At 45.3% G+C, this 13,577-nt stretch overlaps 1 protein-coding gene across 13 annotated transcripts in view; it reads right to left on the reverse strand.

The window, feature by feature from the left end:
- The window catches only part of PLCB4 (phospholipase C beta 4), a 420,239-nt gene extending 417,935 nt beyond the window's left edge, over positions 1-2,304 (reverse strand). For 7 of the 13 annotated variants that reach the window (XM_078444271.2, XM_078444272.2, XM_078444260.2 and 4 more), the window contains exon 1: positions 1,810-2,303. The gene's annotated coding sequence lies outside the window, so the exon portion shown is untranslated. Of the gene's footprint in view, positions 1-1,517; positions 1,659-1,809 lie in introns of those variants that run through there. The other 6 variants (XM_078444270.2, XM_078444261.2, XM_078444269.2 and 3 more) reach the window with 2 other exon arrangements.
- Positions 2,305-13,577: the final 11,273 nt, after the last annotated feature.

Raw genomic sequence — 13,577 nt, forward strand, 5'->3', positions numbered from 1 at the left:
GGCAGCAAATCTCGTAATATAAAAATGCCGATAAAAAATGCTCTTAAGAAGTAAATTTCTATGAAAACAGGTGTTCTCCCAAGATGGCAATCATTTATTAAACTTCTACAGTTCAAAATGAAGATGACATAATAGATTGAAACACCAGGTGAAAACTATGCAAGACTGTCCTATGAAAAACACAGCATTCTAGATTACATAACATGGATAATGGCAGATTAAACCACTCGCCCCTACCTAGCTGGATTTCTGTGCTTCTAGAGGACTCTACAACTTAGGCCACTGAAGTTTGAAGAGTACATAACATTAGGTTCTCAGTTCAACCACATGTTTTTGAAACCAAGAGTCCTGAAAAAACTAAAAGGATAAAGTTAAATTTTACACACACACACACACACACACACACACACACACACACACACACACAGTTTGTCCTGAAGAACACAGTTCCTTAGACACTTTCTTACCCTCTTTGTAGATGGCCCAGGTAAATTCACCAGTTGCTTTTCCTAGTCATGTTTACTCTATGAATCTTATTTCCCTTTAAAGAGGAAACTCAATACAATTTTAGGTATCATAGAGCTATGTTTGAATGATACTATTGCCAGCCAAACAATTATTAAGCATCTATTTCCACACACTCATAACTTAACTTATAGACCACCATGTATCATATTTATGGCAAAAAAAAAAAAGTGACCTGCCATTAATGGTTTGAACGAAATTAAACTTAAAACATCTGTGTTTATAACAATAGACTCACTACAAGAGTATAAAAAAAAAGAGGAGTAGGAAGTGATCTCTCAAATACATGCAAGTGTTTAAAAATATAATGGACATTTGTATTTTCTCTAGAAAAATGATACTTTATGAGAGTTTTATGATTCTAGATTAAGGTACATTTAGAAACAACTGGAAATTGAATTCTGTATTTCCGTATTTCTATACTGTCCTGCCTATAAAGTCTACAGTCAGAAGTACTGTACTATATAAACAGGGTCTAATTAGTTAAGGAAAAGGCAACTTTAAAATTCTGAAAATAAGACAGCCTTTAATCTCCATCACTCATATGCCTTTAGGAGGCAGGAACACTGCCCCCCACCGAATGCTGGCCTGTCAGTGTTGTTTTAAGTGGAAATAATCATTTCTATTACCTCTCCAGAAGAGGTAAGAAGATCCCCATGCATACACATTTACATGCTTTGCACAGTGCCAACTATTTCCAACCAAAATAATCATATACACGTCGGGCCGAGCTATTTCTAGCCAGAAGCGGTGTATGTCTGCACCGAGTCTGAGGAAACCCAGTGGGCGATGATTATAGAGGAGGGGGTGGCGCGAGGACCCCTGCCTCCCGCGCGCTCGGCGCCTCGCACCCCGCACCTGCACCGGCTCCCCGGCAGGGCATCCGGGTGCGCGCGCGCGCGTCCGGGACGCACCCGCCGGGAGCAAACAAGCCCGGCGGGCCCGGGCGGGCGGGAGCATCCTCGGGCGGGACCCGAAATGCCTTCTCCTACCTGTCACTTGGCCCGGAGCTGCTGCCGGGGATGCGGCCACGGCCGCCGCCTGGAGACCCAGTGTGTGCGCGCGCGTGTGTGCGCGCGTATGTGTGTGAGATCTTGTTTGCGGTGCGGCTCACTTACTGCTCCCCGCGCCACCAGCCCCCTCCCCCCATAGAGAGCGGGCCGCCGAGCCCCCTCCCGGCGCGTCCGGTCCCGCCCTCCCGCCGGCCCCCGCCCGCCCCCAGCCTCCCCGCCTCCCTGCCTCCCCGCCTCCCCGCCTCCCCGCCTCCCCGCGCGCGATCCTCACCTCTGCCGAGGGCGGGGGGTCTCCGCGGGCGCTCCTTGCCGAACCCGAGGGGTAGCGCCGGCCCGCTCCGCCCGCCCGCCCGCGGGGCTCGGCGTGTCCCCGACCCCGGGCCCTGCCGCCGCTTCGTGGCCGGCCGCTCCCTCCGCCCCAGCCCCGAGTCTCCCTCCCGGTTCGCCTCCCGGCTCCAGAGCCCAAGCTGTCGCCTCGCAGCCCCAACCTGCCCAGGCTACGGAGCATGCCCAGTGCGGCGCGCCCGGGCTGGGCTGGGGGTGGGCAGGGGCAGGGCTGGCCGCCCGGCTGCCGCGAGCCGGCGGGCGGGGAGGGGGCGCCCGGCGGGCCGGGGGCGCAGCCTCGCGGCCTGGGGCGAGCGACTCTTGGAGGGTCGCGGACCGCGCTGGGAGGAGGTGGGTGGGGCATCCGGGAAAGCCGCCTTGCGGGGCACTCCTCGGGGGTCTCCCCGGCAGTCCACCGCAGCCCCAACCCCGCGGCACGTGCCCAGTGTCTGGGGGTCGGGGTGCGCGCTGGGTGGCGCGGGGCGCAGAACCTTGGGGGTAGGGGGGAGTGGCACCCTGCTCCGCTAGGAGACCAGCAGCGTGGGCCCCGGGGCGGGAGTGGCGGTGAAAAGTGGAGGGGGGTCAGGACTGGCGGCAACTGGTACCCCAAAGCGGCTGGCGAGAGGTGGGGGAGGTGTTTATTTGATTACACTTTGTTTTATAAACACATAAAGCGCTTACAGGGCTTCAGGCACTATTCTAAACGCTTTTTATTCAAGTAATCCTTAAAACAATCTTCCAAAGCAAGTGCTATTATCCCCCCCCCCTTTTTTTCTCGAGGTTTAAACTGAGCCACAGAGTAAGTGGTTCCAAAAAGTCCTCCCCCAAGTGCAACCTCAGAGACGCAAAACCCCCAGACTTTGGTCCCTGGAACGCCGGGGCTCTGCTCCAGCCAGTTCTTGGCTTGCCTCTGTCCTACGACGGCACGCAGTGGATCCGGGTCCCCTTCGCACTCAGACCCTTAACAGAGCAGAGTCTCGCATCACTCTTTGTGTGGACCCTCAACGCGTTGCTCCAGAACTCCCGGGAGGGCTCCCTCCTCCCCCAGGCCACTCCACCTCCTCCTCCCGGCCGGCGGGCACCAAAACCCGGAGACGTGGCACCTGCGCATTGGGGACTGGGGCCACGCTCGCAGCTAAACTGGGCATGCTCAGCCGCCTAAGCAGGTCCGGCTGGCTAGGAGGAGAGAGCGAGCCTGGCTGCCCGTGCAGTGTGGGGAATGGACGGGGGGTGGGTGTCCAGGCTCTTGATGGGCAGAAGCAGTTGTAGATACCAAAGTCTCCTTCCTCCGGCACATCCTGGCCTTTTCCAGGCAGGGCTAAAAGGGGGCTGGCAGCTGGGGGGGGGGGGGGGGGGATCAAAAGTTTATCAGCTGGGTATCCTTAAGTGGGAGGGGGCTGAGCGCCCACTGACAACTCCCCAGCTGAGCGGCTAAGCTGGAATTTTAGCTGAGCCCTGAAACAAGCGCCTAAGTGAGCTGAGCCTGTCTGCTTGTGCACAAGCCAAGAAAAATAGCCTAAACCAAGTTTCCCAGCCAGTCTGGAAAGGAAAGGAAGGCAGATCCCAGGGAAAAGCTGAGTGGCTCTTCACTGTGCAGGGGTCTTCAAGATGTGGTGATGTTGAGTGAGGCCAGGGTACTCCAGCAGCTCTACTCAAACTGTAATGTGCACACAGATCCTCTTGTTAAAGAGCAGGTTTCGATTCAGCAGTTCTGGGGTGGGACCTGAGATTCTGCATTTCTAACTAGCACCCATGTCACGCTGGTTTTACTAGTTTTCAGATCAGACTCTGAGTAGCAAAAGGTTAGGGCAGTATTTTTAGGACTGTTCTCTATTTATATTTATGAAAACTAAGGTTTAGAAAGGCTAAGCAAGTTGCCCTGGGTCACACAGCCAATAAGTAGTGTAGCTAGTGTCAAACCCAGTGCCTCCAGGACATCCTGTTGATGTTACTGTATTCCCCCAGCATCACTCATACACAGATGAGCTACAAGCTATCATCTATGTGTCTTGACCATTTTTACAGTGGAATTTCATTGAGTATGTAGTGCACTTAAACATATAGCATCATTTAGCCTCTGCTGTATAAAGCCACACCAAAATGTAGTAGCCTGAAACAACTATTTATTAGCTCACAATTCTGTGAATCAGCAGTTTGGGCTGGAATCAACAGATCAGTTACACTGTTTTCTGCTGGGCCCACTCACTCTGTTGCAGACATGGAAAGCTTGGAGCCTCATCAGATGGCTGGGAGGAAAGAGTGTTCTCTCTATATGGCTTCTTCACATGGAGAACTTCTGGTTTTCAGCAGCAAGGCAGGGCAAGCCTCAACTTAAAATAGCATTTCATACTTCCTTTGGCTGATGTCCTATTCACCAAAGAAAGCCGCATGGCTATGTCCAGATGCAAAGCATGAAAAAAAAATAATAATAAACTTCATTCTTTGATGAAAGGAGATGCATGATGAAAGGGTTTGTTTGTTTTTCCAATCTACCACACACACCAACTTCCATAAAACTAGCCCTTTTGCCCTAGAGTTCACTCAAGGTTGCATAGATTAAGCTTATCTTTAATTTTACATATTGCTAAACCATGCCATAGCAATCATTTGTTGTTATGCTTAGGCCTTCAATCTAATAGTGAGTTTATTAAGGAATCTTACTTAACTCAGTTGTACTTAGCACAAAGTACTGAGTTCAATTCAATTCTAAATTCTCTTTCCCTCCCTTTAATGCTATCTTAGATAGCCATTCACTCAAGAAACATTTTTTGAAACTTTTAAATGTGCCACGTACTGTTCTTTGCCCAGGATACCAAGGTAAACAAGAGGCAAAATCATTGCCCCTATGAAGTTTAGATACTATTGGAGGAGAAAGACAAGAAGTAGCATATTATATTAAAAGTATGTTAAGAGCCTAGGTGGTGCAGTAGGTTAAGTGTCCAACTCTTGATTTCACGGTTCATGAATTCAAGCCCCGATCTCACAGTTCCTGAGTTGGAGCCCCGCATCAGGCACTGTGCTAATATTGTGGAGCCTGGTTGGATTCTCTCTCTCTCCCTCTCTCTCTGCCCCTCCCCAACTTGTGCATGTGCTCTCTCTCAAAATAAATAAGTAAACTTAAAAAGTATAAATCAATCAATCAATCAATAAAAGTGTATATAACATCTAGTAGTATTGAGAGTCAGGGTAGAAAGGATAAACAAAAGCTGCATGAGGTGACTAGCAATGGCAGCTATTTTATCTTATTATTATTTTTTTAATGTTTATTTAACTTTGAGAGAGAGAGAGACAGAGACAGAGCAGGAATGGGGGAGGGGCGGAGACAGAGGGAGATACAGAACGCAAAGCAGGCTCCAGGCTCTGATTGTCAGCACAGAGCCTGACGTGGGACTCGAACCCACACACCATGAAATCATGACCTAAGCCAAAGTCAGACGCTTAACTGACTGAGTCACCAAGGCGCCTGGCCGCTTTTTTAGATAGGGGTCACAGACAGCTTCTCTGAGGATGCAGCATTGAATAGAGACCTAAATGAAGACAGAGATCTGAATATCTGGGGAACAGCATTTTCAGCAGAGGGAACAGCAAAATCTCTGAGATGAGAATGTGATTGGCATATTCAGGAAACAGAAAGGAGGCCAGACTGGCAGAGCAAGGGATAGAATGAGTGGTATTGGGGTCACAGAGGCAGCAGGGGCCAGGACCTGGAAGACCACAGAAAGGACTTTGGGCTTCAGTCCGAGTGTGATATAAACCCATTGAAGTATTTTGAGCAAGCTCAGGACATATTCTTATCAGTGGTTTAGCCAGCTCACGTTGAGATTGCCTGTAGAGACAAAAATTCAAAAGGGGAGCTGAGTAAAAGGACACAGCAGCGGTTCCACTTGGACAGAGTTTATCACTTTCAGGATTAAAACTCAGACTATGCTGGGGCACCTGGGTGGCTCAGTGGGTTGAGCGTCCAACTTCGGCTCAGGTCATGATGATCTCACAGCTCATGAGTTCAAGCCCCGCGGCAGGCTCTGTGCTGACAGCTCAGAGCCTGGAGCCTGCTTCTGCTTCTGTGTCTCCCTCTCTCTCTCTCTGCCCTTAACCCACTCACATTCTGTCTCTGTCTCTCTCAAAAATAAATAAACATTAAAAAAAAAAAAAAAAAAAACCTCAGACTATGTTAAATCTTCAACTTTAAACTCAGTTTAAGTCCAGTCTTCTCTTTATGCCTTGCACGCTCTAACTGGGTCCACTGCTCCTTGAACCAGAAGGCTGGTGCTACAGGATCTAGTCCTTAAACACTTTCTCTCATGCCACCTGCCCTTCAAGGTCTAGCTCAGCCAGCATGTTGGGCAGGAAGGAAGAAGAAGGAAATGAATGAATGTATCTACTCTTGACCTGTGGCCACTGTGGTCCTCTCTAAGTTCACTGTAGCTGCTTCTCTAAGACACCAGTGACACTGGGGCAGTGCCCCATTGCCAGTACTCTGCTATAAAGGACATAAGTAAGGCCCTTGGAGGGTCCTTCTGGACCCCACCCCCAGCACTGTTCCTTTTAGTCCAAGCCCACAACGCTGTCCACGGTGGCCCAGCGCAGTGCATCTTACTGCCAGGACTCACATGCCATCCTACTGGGTGCACCTACTGGGTGGGCCACCCACAAGAAAGTTAAGCCGAGCAGCCTTCCACAGTGCCCACTGGAAGCACCAGATTGAAAGGCTGGTAAGAAAGAAGGTGGGTAAAACGGAGTCATTTCTGCCCTGAGGAGGCAGAAATTATGGGGCTTTCTCCAGAGTAGGAGACCCTGAGCACCTCTTTGTGCTCAACTGCAGGTTCTAGTTATCAGTTTCAGGGCCACATCTTGTTATGAGAATTAACATTCACCACCAGAAAGGCCCAAGCAAACTGTCAATGCCACCAGTTCCTTACCATTTTCATAAAGTCTTACTTGTTATTGTTGCTTTATATGAAAGGAGGACAGTAGATAATCAGGACCTTCAGGTTAATAGCCACAACTGTGCTGGCAAAAGATCACATTGTATTCTTTTTAGAGAAAGGGCAGCACATCTCTTGTCCTGATTTAAAGTGATACATTAATCACTGCTTCCTCCTAGCTTTTTACATGCTGTCCTTTGTAAATGAAAAGATCACCACTGGCCCATTTGTCCAGTTTGCCTTAATTAGGGACATACAGCTTTGAAAGTGGGCGGCACAGGACCAGCCTGACACAGGCGGTCTTAGCCCCAGGGTATCTCTTCCCTAACCTGCATCCTGTTCCTCTGTGTACTGAAGGAAAAAACAACTTGTTAGAGGCATTGAAAACCAAAGAAAAAGGTAATGGGTAAAATCGCCCAAGGATTAAGTTTATGTAGAATATGACATCACCAAAAAACCTAGTAAAGTTTCTGTTAAATCAATTGTTGATTGGGGTCTAAAGAGAGAATAGAAACAAAAGCAAAATAAAGAGGACAGTTTAATTCCATTCCAAACAATTTAGCTTAAGAATGGAATGGGGGGGGGGGGGGGCGCCTGGGTGGCTCAGGTCAGGATCTCACAGTTCCTGAATTTGAGCCCCACTTCAGGCTCTGTGCTGCCAGCTCAGAGCCTGGAGCCTGCTTTGGATTCTGTGTCTCCTTCTCTTTCTGCCCCTCCCCCACTCGCACTCTGTCTTTCTGTCTCTCTCTTAAAAGTAAACATTTTAAAAAATTAGATTAAAAAAAAAAAAAAGAATGGGATTGTCAGGGCGCCTGGATGGATCAGTCTATGGAATGTGGAACTCTTGATTTCAGCTCAGGTCATGATCCCAGGGTCATGGAATTGAGCCCCGAGTCAGGCTCCATTGGACTCCACACTGAGAGTGGAGCTTGCTTGGGACTCTTTCTCCCTCTGCCCTTTTTCCCGCTTCTGCTCGCGCACTCTCTCGCTCTCTTTCTAAAATAAATTTTTTTTGAAAAAAATGGAATTTTCTACCTGTGAGCTAGGCTTAGAATATGACTAGACTGCAAAAGTTCAAAAGCACTGGTGTGATGATGATGATGATTGATATTATGAAGATATAACATATATGCAATAAAATATGAAAATTCCAAGTGAGAGTGCAAGGAATTTTTACTTCCATAAACTCCTATGTGATCACCACTTGGATCAAGATATTTTCAATTTCCAAAATTTTCTCTCATGCTCTTTCCCAGTCAGTGCCACACACACACACACACACACACACACACACACACACACACACAGACACTCTGCCACCACCACTAACACCACCACGGGTAATCACTATTCTAACACCATAGAATTGTCTTCTCTGTTTTTGAACTTCATATAAATGGAATCAGGTACAACGTACTCTTCTGTGTCTGGTTTCTTTCATTCATTATTATGTGTGTGAGATTCATCCATTTGTGGTTTGTATCTAGTGTTTATACCTTTCTATTGTTGTACATACACTGCATGAATATATCAAAATATATTCATCCGATCTATGATGAGGGTAAAATTTTGCAGTTTTTAAAAAGTGCACTGGAGGGTCCTTGAAAATTGGCCCTATATTCCCATACTACTTCTTTGTATTTCCCATTACTGATACAATATAGTATATTAAGTACTCAGTACTTGTGTTAATGGGTTGTTCTGTGAAAATAAAGGTTATTCTTTGTCGTGGTGAACTTCTAAGTGTTTCATGCATGAAACACAGTAAAATTGTGTCCTATAACTGGATAAAAAAAAATAAAGGATTTTTCCCCAAATAATTCAAAAGGCAAATTATTTTTTCTGATGCCCAAACATTTGTAATCATTTCCTTGAAGTGTGATGAATTCGTGCTGTTAGATGTAAATTAAAAAGCCTCACACATGGATGTCAGCATGTAACCTACAGGATGTGATTTACAAATGAGAACACTGTTCCTACTTACCTAATGTTTATGGCAAGATTACATAAACTGAAATGAGAGCGTATGGAAAATATACACACTGCTTAATGAGGCTGCCACACTGCTGGCCTAATTGCATGGCTTTATATTTCTCTCCACTCTTTAAATGTGAACAGATCAGTTTTGTAAATACAATGATTTGTTCTTACCATCTCTGTTATGCTGCAGCAAGATTAGAAAAAATAAATTAATTTACAATATAAATATCAATCGCACATTCAGCAAGACTCAATGTTCTTTTCTTTCCTTCACTGACTCCATGTGGTTGGAATCAAAACAGAAGTATAATTCAGTTAAATGCTCCTCTGTGTCTCAGGAAGCTCAACATTTTCATCCATGCACAAGAATGAATTTCTCTGACTTTTTCAGTCAAGTCTGCCATTGTGATTCATGCAGGTTGAGATTAAAACGATGGATTCTTACAATTTCCACCTAGAAGTGACTTAGAGGATCATGTGATCCAATCACTTCTACTAATTGATGAATGTGTTAAGTCTCAGAGATGCTGTGTGGCTTTTGTTCAGGTTAAATGCCCAGCTGGTAACGTGTTCAGTCCCCAACTTCCATTTCAGAAGTTGTAGGAACATCAGTTCAACAAAATCCAATCACATAACAAAGACAAGTTTAATTGAATATTGACAGAAATCTATAAAGCCTAGAATTTACCTCTTGATCAATTTTTTTTCCTCCTTGTATTTTTTAAAATTTTTTAAATGTTTTATTTATTTTTGAGAGAGAGACAGAGTACGAGCAGGGGAGGGACAGAGAGAAAGGGAGACACAGAATCCAAAGCAGGCTCCAGGCTCTGAGCTGTCAGCACAGAGCCCGACATGGGGCTCGAACCCATGCGCCATGAGATCGTGACCTGAGCCAAAGTCAGATGCTGGACGAACTGAACTTGTGAACTTGCAAGATCATGAGCTGAGCCAAAATTGGATGCTTAAGCAACTTAGCCACCCAAGAGCCCCTCTCCTTGTATTTTATAAGTGTTTCCCCTCTCTTTGTATTTTATAAGTGTTTCCTCAAAGAAGTTTCCCTTTATAAAATAAGGTGACAAATGCATTAGCATAGAATTAATGAGAAGACTGAGTTTCTGGCCCCAACATGAGCTTCTGATACTAAAGAAAGTACTACCTCGGATTTAGGGCTACCACTATGATAGGCCAGGTTGTCCACTGCACAATAATGCAGGGGCAGAGGGGCAACTGGCAGCTGAGGTGCACCCTTTTCCATGCCTTCTCCCTGACACAGGGCTGTATTTACCCATCAGAGAAGGGATACATTTTTCTAATTTCCAGAAAGTCATGGCATAGGCCAGACCCTATAGGGCACACGCAGCCGCCAGACTCCCCTTATATGTATAATATTCTGCTAATTAAAGCAGATTTGCAGGCAAATAATTAACAACAAAGGATCTGTGTAATATTTGTGCTTCCCTCTGCCCCACTCCTATTTCAAAATAATGTCAATGCAACCAGAAATGACTGTGTCCATCTTGGTGGATCACATATTATTCCATCTCAACTTCATGGTGATGACAGAGTAACAGAGCAAGTGCCAATGCACAAGTCCATTTCACACTTCTGCTAGTGCCATGTCTGCTAACATCTCAGTGCCCCAAGCAAGTCACTGGGTGGGGCCCAGTGTTAGGGACAGAGGAGGGTGACCTGAACACGGTGGAAGGGTGTGGCAAAGGGAGAGGTGAATAACTGAGGCCATCATTGCCATCTACCACCTTGCATTATCCAAATTTTTGCATTCCTTAAGGACACGGGCCATTTCTTTTTTAGCTTTTAATCCCTAGGGCTCAACCAGGTGCTTGGAACATAGTGAGGTAGTAACAAATGTTTCGGGAACTAAAAATGAATGGCCCTGCAATCCACTGAGTGGCTGAAACCAGAACCAGTGTCAGTTTTTACTTCTTCCGCAGCTTCACGTTATACCTACAGCAGCCATTAAGTACTATTGATTGACTCCATTTTAAAAATATCTCTTAAATCATTCCTTTTTCCATTCAAGACACAGGACTAAAGACCAAACCCTCCAGGAGAAATTAAACCTCTTATAGCTCCCCAAAGCACCTTGTACATTTCTATTTTATAGCACTTGCCTCATTGTTGTAGACTTCTCCGTTTGTCTGTTTCACCTGAAAGAAGTGTGAAACTCTGGAGGGCAAAATCAGGATTCAAGCTCATTTTTTTTTCTTGCCAGAGAAATAACGGTATATATTTTAAAATAGGGGGTACACGCACAAGATTCAAAATTCTAAAGGCATAAAAAAGGGTATGTAGTGAAAAGCAAGGGCTGCCTCCCACCACCAAACCTTCGAGTACAGAGAGGAACTCATATTCCCATGCCTTATTTATTCTGCCTGTGAGTTTACCATACCAACTTACAACATGTGTTCTTCCCTTTTCTCACACACCACTCTGTTTTTTAAACTTATTCTATTTTAGAAATTATATCTACACATGTAAAGCAGTCTTAATCTTTTGAATAGCTTCATGTCATTTCATTGTATGGATGTGCCAAAATTTATTGGATCTGTGGGATTGGTTACCCCCCCTTGCTAGAAGCAATAACGAAAGCAGTAAGTTTGCACTTCCTTCCCACTCCTCTTACGCCTCTTTTCCATCCAACATTTTAGCTGTTTGCATTATTTTTGTAATATTTATGTTTATAGCTTTTAAATATATCTTCACTTCCTTGGCTTGCTTTATTCGGTGTATAATAATATCTTGGACATCTGACTGATAAGGTTATCGGTAGACTTATACCACTTTTTACCTCCTCCCTTCCTTTCCTGAATGCTATTTCCATTATTCCTACATTTTCAGGGATTGATTGGCATTTGATTTAGTCCTATCCTTAGGAGTAAATGGATTCACCAGTGGTCTATTTGCTCTATTTTTCTTTCCTTTCAAGTTTGCTGACATTGGCCTTGAAGAATTTCTTTTTAAAGGGATTATAGGATCCATATTCCCTAATGATTGCATGTCAATATGTCTGTCTGTTCACTGTATACTTAAATGATTGTTTGCTTTGTATAAAATTCTTAGTTATATTTTCCTTCCTTAAGACTTTGTAGGTCTTGCTTCTAGCATCTGATGTTTCTGGGAGGGAGTCTCAGGCCAGCTTGATGATTTCCTCCTTTCAGGTGGTTAATTTTTGTACCCACATTCCCAAAGGAATCTTGATCTTTGAAGTAAAACATTACCAGAATATTTTTGCATCAATGGTTATATTTAAATGTGAGAGATAGTATGCCTTTTCAAGGTGTGAATTCAAAGTTATTATGTCTGCAAGATTTTCCTGGATTATATCTGTAAATATTTTATGTTCTATTGTTTCAGTTCACTATTTCAGAGATGAGTTATATATGCATTTGATTGTCTTGTCTGGTCTTCCATTTATCTTTTTAAAATATTTTTTAAAAGTTTATTTATTTATTTTGAGAGAGAGAGGGAGTGAGTGAGAGAGAGAGCATAAGCATAGGAGGGGCAGAGAGAAGGAGAGACAGAATGCCAAGCAGGCTCCACACCATTGCCATCAGCACAGAGAGGCATGTGAAGCTCAACCTCAGGAACCCTGAGATCATGACCTGAACTGAGATCAAGAGTTGGAAGCTTAACTGACTGAGCCACCCAGGCACCCCCCATTTATCACTTTTCTATTCCTTTTTAATTCTTTGTTCTTTTATGTTCTATTCTGCTCGCTGTGTCTTAATTCCATCTTCTTTGTTAACATTCTCTTTCATTTTTTCTCATATCTGCTCTTCTTGTTATGTCTCGTATCTTCTCTGAGATCTTTGTGAAATAAGTTTACATTCTCCTCTTTTCAGCCCACAAAAAAGGCAGCTTCAGGGCTATTCCTGAGGCAGGGTCTCTCTCCTGTCTGCTATAAGAAACTGCTTCCTCCAACTGTGTTGTGTCTATGTGAATCTTCATCAGCCTTGACTCTCTGGTAACAAACTTGGCCCAGTAAAGCCCTCACCACCAGCTGATAATCTGCCTTCCTGTTGTTCAAAACAAAAATTATATGTAAATTACATCAAAAGAAAAACAAAACAAACACTCTTCCCACCCCACCCCTCCCCCAGTGTGGGCCAGTCTGCTTTGGAGAGCTGTGGAGAGCTGTCCTCTACTGCCTGTCTCAGATCTATTGCTGGGGTGGAGGGGGAGGGTGGGGGAAGGTGGAGGGTGGGGGAAGGTGGAGGGTGGGGGAAGGTGGAGGGTGGGGGAAGGTGAAAGGGGCTGGGGGAGGTTGGAGGGGTCTTCTTTCAGCATTTTCCTGTACCCCTATTTGATCTTCATTGGATGTGGCAACCCTTAGTTACATATTTATAAAGAGTTATGGAGTCATGTTTCTTTTCCTCATTTTCTTTTGTTTTAGGGTGATTTTGAACAGGAAAGGGACATAGCATTTTCTTTACTAGGACATTTTAAAACAGGAAAAGAACAGCAATACTTCTGTTAGAGTAGGCAGTTCGATAGACATGAGCAGGAAGGGAGAAAGGAGGAGGACAAATGGACAATTGCCAGGGTCCACCCAGTTTCCACCCAGAGACGCCCCTTCTCTCTTAGACCGGCACCCTACGCGGTTTGGGACAGAACAGGTGGCGGGGACAGCCCCAACTCTGGAGCATGCGCACCTAAGACCGTGCTGGCTAGTAACCCTTGAGGCTATTATAATGTCCTTATAATACCATTTGTGCTGTGGTTTGGGCCCCTCCACCGTGGGTTGCACTTAGGCACTCGTGGGAAGGTGACTAACACAAACTTGCACAAA

This window comes from Panthera onca, chromosome A3 (genome assembly GCF_046562875.1).
Source record: "Panthera onca isolate mPanOnc1 chromosome A3, mPanOnc1 haplotype 2, whole genome shotgun sequence".
Classification (NCBI taxonomy): domain Eukaryota; kingdom Metazoa; phylum Chordata; class Mammalia; order Carnivora; family Felidae; genus Panthera; species Panthera onca.